Source organism: Cryptotermes secundus, unplaced genomic scaffold (genome assembly GCF_002891405.2).
Source record: "Cryptotermes secundus unplaced genomic scaffold, Csec_1.0 scaffold1053, whole genome shotgun sequence".
Classification (NCBI taxonomy): Eukaryota; Metazoa; Arthropoda; class Insecta; order Blattodea; family Kalotermitidae; genus Cryptotermes; species Cryptotermes secundus.
This window is the reverse complement of record NW_019735475.1, coordinates 560411-570919: the sequence shown is the minus strand read 5'-3', so window position 1 is coordinate 570919 and position 10509 is coordinate 560411. Positions and strand designations below refer to the sequence as shown.

The following is a 10509-nucleotide window of genomic DNA, read 5'->3' as shown; positions in this document are numbered from 1 at the left end:
CTTTCCGATGCACCGCGGCAAGAACACGAACATGCGGCAGTTACAGGACCATGAGTAATCAGTAACCAATCAACATTAAGGGGCGGGGCCATTTAAGTGCTTACTGCACAATCTATGGGTACAGTAAACGAAACCACGCCTCCAGGAAGGGAAAAGGAGTTACCATCGGCCCCCCCCCCTCCATCACGTGACTGTGACTGTATAGCCAACCAACATTAAGGGGCGGGGGCACATAAGTCCACGTGAATTCCGTGCCTATTGCAATACTTATAGGTAAGGCATGAAATGTAAACAAAACCCGCAATTTTTGGATGTAATAACCTTCAAAGACATTCAAGAACACAAGACATGTTGCAGCTCTGGGCATTTGGCTGCAAATGTTGCCTTATTTCCGAAAAAATGAGCTACAGTAGACAATAAGCATCAATGGTCAGGGGCCAAGTCTATGTACAAATACATGAATGTAGTGCTAAATGCAAATATTTTGAAGATACAAGAAATGTATATATAACCCTGATTGTTTTGATCTTATAACTTCTAAAACCTTCAAGAGCACATTCAAGCCAGAGCTGTGAACTTTCTGATGAGGATTAAACATCACTGCCACAGTTGAACATTTATCTCCTAGATAGGGTATGAGGATGAACTTCATTTCTTCAATTAGCCATTTTTGCAAGCCGACTGGTCAGTTCTCATCTGCTTTAGACTGAAAGCAAGCTTCAGACCCAATACCAAGTAGAGTAATGGAAGAAAAGTATCTTCATGAAACCTCTTGACTGAACTTAGGGGCTGCTGCACGTGGAAATGGTGCTTTACCCCTGAGATTAAGGGGGTTGTGGTCAACCAGTCAGCTGATGCCTCACAGGAGACATACAGAATAAATGATCTTCCTCAGACCAGTCATTTCAGCATAAATTAAAAGATTCGACTGAACGAGGATTGACCACTTGGCTTGCACAGATGGTGAATCAAGGAAGCAGAGTTTATCCTCATATTCTGTGTAACACATAAACGTTCATCTGCAACACTGCTCTGTAATCCTCATCCAAAATTTGAAACTGTGGCTATAAATGAGCTCTTGAAGACTTTTTGGAGGTTACAAGTTTAGACAGTTTAGGGGTTTGTTTACATTTCTTGCAATACCTTTGAGTCATGCAATTAGCACTAGATTCACGAATATTAACTTGATTCTGACCACTGATGCTGATTGGCTACTGCATCCCCTTCTTCGCAAATACAGCTACATCTGCAGCCAAACTATCAAAGCCCAGGCTAAAAGCTTGGAGCTGCAGCAGTGCTGTGCTCTTGAAGATTGAAGGTTACTGGAACAAAAAAGTACAGGGTTTTGTTTGCATTTCGTACTGAACCTGCAAATCGTGCATTAAGCACTAACTTCATGTATATTAACTTGGGCCCACCCCTTGATGATGATTACTTCATTCTATTCCCATTCCACATGGACTTGAACCCATGCTCTCGTGCATACAAGCCAATTGCTGTACCACTGAGCTAATGCTTGTCATGCTGGATCATTCATCCAATGTTTGTCACTACTGCTATATTCAGAAGATGTTAAACAGTTTGGTACATCCAGTCTTGAGCTTTTTATTCTAATACCATTCATATTGTAACATGACTGGTCTCGTAAGGATTTATTCTACATTTATTTTAATCATAAAGTGGACACTTCGAACAATCAGACTCTGAGGATACTTGTAAATTCACTGAACATTCAAATTTATAGGCAAATTCAACCAGATGTGTTGGTCTTATGGATGAGGCAGCAACCTGACCTTCACAAGGTTCCATGTTCATGTCCACAGGGAACATGACTGCAACTTTTTATGCATGCAAGTGAAAATTTCTACTTACCTCCATAAACACTATCAACATTTATTCTTTCAACAGGCTACCGAATTTTAACGTCTTGATGTCATGAAGTATTCAAGAGAGGTTTTTGAGAAAGGACAAGAATTTCCAGAATTTACCCTTAATCCAGTAATTATTTTTTTTTTCATCCCACACAATAAAATTCTGAAATATTTGTTAATTGTATTTACGATGCGACTCTTCTGCAGATGCTGTTTTGTATGTTCTCATATACTTCACTTTATTTACACTCTGTACAAATTCTGAGTGTGGTGTTGCACAAAGCACAGGGACAACTTTATTTGTTTTTGGCTTGTATGTATTAATGCCATCAGCACTCAGCTGGGGTCATTCAATTCCAGTCCTTCCTGACAGCACACTGTAAAGCAGAAATATGTATCAGTGAGGATGAAGGCTGAACCACTTGGCTGCATTGTCATACATGCATACAGTCTCAGGTGACCTATATAGTTGGCCTCAAACTCCATTCGAGACATTAATGGTCTGCCCATACTGATCTGAATTTTCCTGTGACAACACAAGGCTCGTAGCAGATCCATCCCACCTGCATCAGAGGAGTTGACTTTCTAAATATGACTGACCTGTATGGATCTATAAAATAAAACCCTTTACAATGTGTGCAAAATTCTTATTTCCCCTTATAAGTGTCATCTGCATCTGTACAGACATCCTTAGGGTGTACACGTAACGGGTTTTCCTAAAACATGAAGCAAAGACATAGTCAGCTCTGATGAGTATTTATTAAAGTAAATTATAAATACGGACTTCATGGAGGTAGGCCTAGGCCCACTGGGGCTGTAGTGCCAAGGAAAAAAAAAATTATAAATATCCCACCCAGGATCCAAATATCCTCACATACATCAGAATGTTTATATTTGCTTCAGTCTGTATAATTTTTGGATACAATGAATGTAAAATATCTTGCAACAGTATAAGTCCTAAACTGTCAAACATTCTAAATCCTAACAGAATTTTCAAGTACCACCTGATGAATTAGTTACAATTCAACTAAGTGCTCTCACTATGCTGCAACCCATCTGTCTTTACCTTAGTCAAGCTACGGCAGTCATGTTTCCATACGCTTGCATTACAGAATTCTACTTTAATACGATGCCGAAACTGTCCACTATGGCTTGCTAGAGTATTGAAGAATTAGCCGCCAAGACATTTCTAATTGTACCAATTAGGAACATGCAACTTTACCCCCACCCCAACCCCAAAAGCTGCAGCAATTCCTATCCAATTTACACTTACAATTACCTCTGCAATCAGACAGCAATTTGTGTAACTTACACAAACATTCTGAGATCTATGTTTGATTGGAAGTGTTCATGGCAATGTCTATAAGGAGTTTGGGGTTCTGAGTTGTAAAAACATGTAGTTTGGAGACAGCCCAATATTTACGGAGAATATGTCACCTTCAGGATGCCTCCAAACATGTCGCTACAACTCAAAAAGGTGCACGCTTCATTCCAAGAGCCAGCAGTAGACTCCTCACTGTCACCGTGCAATTCAGAAGGCAGAAGACACAACTTTCAGTTCTCAATTTAGGGCTGTTATCCTACACTTAACTCCCATGTCAAATCAAAACCAAATGTTATCTACTCATGACTGTGTATTCCCTGTACATGCCATTACAATGTATACTCTCTAAGCAAACGTGTCTTCATCTAAGATCGGACGTTTCTATGGCAGTAACCATGAGGATTTCAGTCTTCTGAGATGTGACACCATGTAGTGTGGTCAAATGTTACCAGCATTCCTGAGGAATGTCAAGACTCCATCTTCAGGGTCTTATAACTTTACATGTTCCTCTTAAGTGGTGGTAACATTCTATCAGCTTACGTAGCCTCACATCTTAGAAGACAACAGTCTTTCAAGTTATCAGGAGTTTAGAAAAGTCCACTGTCATTTAATCCAAACTGCCACATCCTGATACTGTATGCAGATATGAGAGCCATAGTTTACAGGATGAGTTTCAGGAAAGAGACATTATTGGCTGAACTTTATTCGATAAAAACTAGCAAAGAGAGGTAAGGTGCAAGCTTACAGAATCCATTTCACACATCAACAAAAACTGTAGCAAATGTTTGTAACTTCTAATACTTCTGTAAGACATAGAGGAAAGTGATTTAGACCAACCGAAGTGGAAGCTGATATAATGCTTCTCATATGCTTTAGACAGGTTTCATGAGGGAACTCCCATATCACACTCCATCAATATGTGTGTTGCCTGCAAGAACTGCAACTTACAACAATGGGAATACACACAGTTCTGTCACAGAAAATGCCAAATATGCATAAAAAAGAAAGGAAAAGATCCAACTAGTATTCTGCCTTATAAATTCATGAATACAAGTGATCATATTCCATAAATGAACAATTCCTGTTATATATTGATTATTAAATTTACAGCATTGATAAACTTAAGCATTAGAAGGTATGACTTGAGGTTTTCACAGCAGTGACTATGAAGATAGCAGTCTTCTTGGATGTGGCTCCACATAGATCTTATATAAACCAGCATTTCAGAGGAACATATCACCTCAATCTTCATGGTAGAAGAAAAAAGAAGAAAATCCGCGAGCTAGGAACCAGCGTGTGCAGGTGCTAACAGACTAATGTTGACTGCTTTCTTCTTAACCATTAGAAGATGGAAATGAGATCAACAGGGACTACCAAATATAAAAAAATGTCTTGCACGTGATGCATTGATGCATGTAGATCTTGCTCCATATATAGTGCTTCACATGTATGTGACATGCCCCGTGACACATCACACTGATTTCCAACTAGTCACAATTTCATCACAACCAGAGAATACACTGTCCCTAGCTTCTAGAGACCAACAGAAAACTTTGGTAAACACATGTCTCAAGCCAGAAGACCATGAATGAATTTTACATAAACTGATATCAGGAATAATATATTGCAGCATCCTGTTGCACTGCTTGGATCTGACTTTGCATTATGCTTTGATGCTGTCTCTGTGCAACGTCGGTTAATATTCTCTCATAGTTTTCTTTTTATTGCCACTACATGTTTCGGCTTAACTGGCCATCTTCAGGTGTACCGGTTGTTGCAACTGTGGAACCTGCTGCTTACTGTAATGCTGTTCTGTTTCTCTTATGCAGAGGACTCGGATTACATCTGGTTATGTGGGTTAACCATCTGTTTCTTATTTAGGTGTCCTTGAGCTGCACACGTCTGTTGTGTTGTGGCTGGCCATCATCACAACAATCTCCGACCCCAGCAAGAACATTCAAGACAGCCACAGGCAACAAAACTATAAGGCTATAACACAAGCAGCTCAGAGACACGTAAATACGCAACAGATGGCTAACCCACATAACCACATGTAATCCAAGGCCTCTACATAGCAGAAACAGAACAGCATCACAGTAAGCAGCAGATCCCACAATCACAGCAACCTGTACACCTGAAGATGGACAGTTAGGCCAAACATGTGGTGTCAATAGAGAAAAGCCAGTGAACAGTAACCGACATTGCACACAGACAGCGTCAAAACAAAGCACAAAGTCAGATATCATGCATATGTGTTATCCTCCTACATGCAACCATAGTAAAGCAAGAAAGGCAGTTTTTTGGACAATTTATCAGTCTGACTTGGTCACACACATCAGAAATTTCTTACTATAAGACTGTAATATTATCTTCCTGTTATGTTTCAGTCTTGATATGCACAGATTTTCACTTCAGTCTTGACATGCACAAATTTTCACTTCAGTCATGACATGAACAGATTGTGGTAGCACAGCCTCAAGAGAAAAGACTATCTGAAACAGCCATACACAGATGATAGGACGGCAAAACGGATGTCAGAGAAATGCTGTAACTTGCTTATTATGACTGCACAGCAACAGCTCCTTGCCCTTATGGCAGAAAAGTCACTTGACATCTCATGCTGATGAGTTGCAGGCCTGAAACAATTACATGAATGGCATTAAAAAACAGATTCTGATTCACATGCGAATCTGCATGCACGGTTTCAAACTTGATCCACTTTTAATTTCAACAAAAAGTAAAACTTCTATGTGGTTTGGAACAAAAACATTCCTCCATGATAATATCTGGCACTTTTCCCCCTCTGAAAACATGTTTCTGATATTTTCAGGTTCAGCTTTTGCATCAAGATTGAAAAATACAATGCACTGGCAAGTGTGTGAGACTTTTGATAAGTTTGTCAATACAGATCAAGTATTTGCTGGTATACATACTGGCCTAAAGAAAAGGTATTAATAATATCCATACACTAAATAAATTTTCTTCATAGATATCTCCACATTGGAACACTGTAAAAATATATAAAAGTAAAGACTTTAGCTCCTTAAAAATGGGAAATTAATTTCCATTCCATTACAAATACAAGCCATGCAATACTGCATTATTTATATATAAAAAATTTCATGAAAAAATCATGCTTATTTTCCATTTCCACATTCCTGTCCAACCAAAATTCCAAGTCAATAATTACATAAGGCTGTGTTCTACATTTCAGTTCCTACAGACAGAGGACCATGATATCCATAGCCACATTTCTAATTTTCACTGTTTCACAAACTTTGATATCAGTACAGCTTTTATAAAATGCAGTTAACTAGATCAGATTATTAGTGGGGACCAAATATTGGTTCTAGAAGAACTGGAAACAAAATGGAACAAAAATACTGAAGCACGATAACAAACATCAAGAACAATCTGCTCATAAAATGAAAACGTTGATCTTCCCCTGAACCTGAGTCATGTAACAATTCTATCATTACCAAAAAAAAAAAAAAAGTGTTAACATTTTACTCAACAATAAATAAAATATGGCTACAAACCACTCAAAAGTCTGCGTAAACCATGACGAAATGATGGGAGGCAACATAAACTTTTACTGCAAAATTATTTGCAAAAAAAGTAATTCAAACAGTGAAGCTTCATTGCTTACAGTTCACTATGACCAAGCTCATACTTACACAAAAGAGCTTACATAAAATTTGTACCTACTTTTAAACTCTCCCACAACACCAAATTTCATTATACTGCGAAGTGCTGTTTCATAAGTACCTGTAACAAAATTAATCTTTTCTTCTAAGATATAATGAATCATTTAAACGTGCATAAATTTTCTAAAAAGTGCTTCCTCTCTCCACAACATACCATCCCAAAATGTCATACTTCAAATTCTTAGTTTCTAACACAGGTTTTAGGAGAATTCATTATTTTTATCACTTGCTCACACCATCTTAAATGGGTATGGTCATCTGACATAATGCACGATTGTATTTTTTAATTTCGTGCACTTACCCTCTGCAATGGCAGATAGTAATATTGATCCTGTCATAATGCGGTGGTAGTTGAGACCAGCTGAGATGACGTGAGAAGAGAGGACAGACATAAGGAAAATATTGGGATGTTAATTAATTTGTTTTAATTAAGGTCAATTTATTTTAATCAGGACATAATGCGTTCACATGCATTATGAAATTCTCATGTACAGCCCAACAATTTTAGCAAGACAGAAGATACCTGATGATGGCCATATACAGCCGAACCATGTAACGTGGAAGAAGGGTGACTATATAATAAGTTGCATTTAAGATGGAAATATATGTGAAATAAATGATATATTAACGCAACAGGAAGCTTAAATACAATATAGGAAAAGAAAACAATGGGTGCATCCATTCTTCTGTGACAATTTAAACTGAGGCACTTATATTGTTTTGGAAGAACTTAACTCCTTCGTCTCATGAGAAATTCCTTCCCAAGTCAAATCTCTTTTGTCCCACCTAGCACAGACTGGGTGGCATTTGTCATATATACCAGGTTCTTGGTCAATTAACTGCAAAAAACAAAATCAGCAGCTTCGTCAACCTTTCACGCTATCTTAACAAACAAACGAATCGCTGAAGTGCATTACAGAACAGCTGACACTAGGAAACCATGTAGCAATGCAATTGTGAGAAGACTAGCATGCTCCATTGCCTGGAAGTTGACTTTGCAGTCTCCCCGTGAGTTGCGTTGCTGTTTCCTTAATTTGTGCTGCTCCATTCAGTAATACGTGTTCAACCCAGGCTGATAACAATTCTCGGAAATCGCGGTTGCGTTGTGGTTGCCAGTTTCCTTGTATAATAAGGGGTGGGCCTTCTTGGCCCTTGCACCACAACCACAGTGATCTATTGTGCCCTCAGCCTTAGAAAACATCCTGGTACAGCCATGAAATGCAATGGAACTTCTGCTCCTCTCTACCGTTACCTCTCCTTAACTCTCTGAAGCATGAAATTGGTCTAAATAATTAATATTTACAAACTGAGTTCCTACCGTGCAGTAAAGTCTGCATCTCCATTACAAAGACCAATTAGTCAATGGTGTTTTAGCTTAATAAATGCTAATAAGATCTAAAAGTTTGTGACAATGGTACATTGTACAAATATCATGTTTTTGGACATTATCCATTGTCCTGTCTTCATCCAAAAACACCATCCTGCTTATTTTTCAAAACACAACGTTTTGGAGACTTGGTTCTGTCTAGATCTTCAGGGCCCAATTGATAGAGCTAGTCCCTATCTCTGGACTGAGTAGGTTTTACCTGAAGACAGAGACAGAATCCAGCTCCAAAACGTTGTTTTGAAAAATACACAGGACGACATTTTTAGATAATGTCCAAAAATATAATATTTGTAATAATGAATGCTGTTTATTCTGGGAATCATATGAAACATAAATACACTCTTTGGGTTAAAAGCATGGTTCCTAAATGTTACAGCAGATGACACATACAGTAATCACTGTGCTTTAAATGGTTATGAAAAAAAAACTTAAAATATCTATAATAAAAAGTGGAAATTAGCTCACAACAGCATATAACTGCTTTTAATACTGGGAAAGTCTCACATGAAGAGGTCAGGACTGCCACATTTTGCTCAGAATACATTAAATTAAAAGAATTATACTGGAAATGTAATGCAAATATTAACTTTAGGTATGAGCCTTTCCACACTTTTGGGTTGTTAGTCTGCTTGTTCCACCCTGTCAGACCACAGATTATCACACTTATACACGATATTGGCCAAATATACAAAATACAGGTATACTATAAAGCAATTTTGAGAAAGGCAACCTGTGCAAGATCTGCGCCTTTCACAGCAGTGATTATGGGAGTTCTGTCTTCTGGAATACAACATGTAGTCCACTGAAAGTCAACTGGTGTATTGGATAAACATGTACCCTCCATCTTCAGGGTTGAATAAGCCAACCATGAAACAAGCATTAAGCAGGTAGCAAGCAGGGCCATCAGCTTGCTGAAATTTCAGATTATATAGGAAACAAGAGGGTAATGAAAAATAAGTCAGTTCCCATTTGCTCATTCTGTTTTGTGGGCAAGCCAATGGCTCCGCTTGCTACATGTTTCATGCTGGTTTCGGCCCTGAAGGTGGAGGTGACATGTTCCTCCAAAATGTTGGCCGACATTCAACAGACTGCACTGCGTTATATCCCAGAACACAGAACTCTTCTACAGACCTTTCTATTCATTACTTCAGTATCACTGTCTATAAATTTTCCATCATTTCACAATACAGTTAAGATGTGCAAATGTCTGTCTGAAGTCAAAAGATATAAAGCAAAGCACGATAATGTAGTTTTAAGACAGAACCATATTTTGTGACTTTCTCAAAGATAGAAAATATACCAGACACTCAACCGCATGTTTTCTGAACAATAATTGTTGGTGCAGCGAGTAGCTATGGGCTGGATCTGAGGGTCTGGAGTTAGAGTACTGTTAGGGTCAAGAATTTTCTCTTCTCCATGTCATCCAGACTGGCTCTGGGGGACATACAGCTTCCTATACATTGGGTACTGGGGGCTCTATCCCCAGGGGTAAAGCGGTCGGGTCGTGAAGCCACTCGCTCACCTCCAACTACTGTCAAGGTCTAGAAAACGTGGGTCTATACATCCATTCCCCCACATGTCTTCATGGCATAGTGCTTATCTAGTTAAGCACAGGGAGAACTAAAATAAAAATCTCGAGATTAAGTCAAAATAAGGTAAGGTTCTTTCTGTGCTTAACTGAATAAGCACTATGCCATGAAGATGCATGGAGGAATGGATGTATAGATCCATGTATTCTTGACCTTGGCACTAGTTGGAGGTCAGCCTCACGCCTCAGCCTCTTTATCCCAGGGGAGCCCCCCCACTCATTCGCACTGGATTGAGGCTGGGTGCACCCCAGAGCTGGTCTGGATGACGTGGAGAGGACGTTCTTGCCTCTGTGGGGATTAAATCCAAATATTTTATGTAAGTTCTGTAAATTAAATACATCTGTAGTAACAACCATAAATATCAAAGAGGACACTTATTGATTAACCATCACACAAACTTACATTAAGAAGCTTTCTGCTCTTATTTCTATTTCTTATTATATTGTGACATGTCGACCCCTACCTCCCCAGCGGTACGTGGCGATAACGTAACGCTTGCGTTACTACGGTAATAGGCGAGTTCCCGCCCCGCCACTCCCCTCCGCGGTGACGTCACCGAGGGATATCGCGGTCGCTAGGCAACGCGAATCAACAGCGGCGACGTTACGATAGTAACAGCGGTGACCTCCGC

General features: G+C 39.1%; 1 protein-coding gene across 3 annotated transcripts in view; it reads right to left on the bottom strand.

The window, feature by feature from the left end:
• Window positions 1-3866: 3866 nt before the first annotated feature.
• The window catches only part of LOC111869444 (synembryn-A), a 28891-nt gene continuing 22248 nt past the window's right edge, over window positions 3867-10509 (bottom strand). Inside the window, exons 11-12 of one of the 3 annotated variants that reach the window (XR_002843664.2) lie at window positions 6904-6963; window positions 3867-5831 (exon numbers count right to left, since the gene is read on the bottom strand). The gene's annotated coding sequence lies outside the window, so the exon portion shown is untranslated. Of the gene's footprint in view, window positions 5832-6032; window positions 6964-10509 lie in introns of those variants that run through there. The other 2 variants (XM_023860987.2, XM_023860986.2) reach the window with 2 other exon arrangements.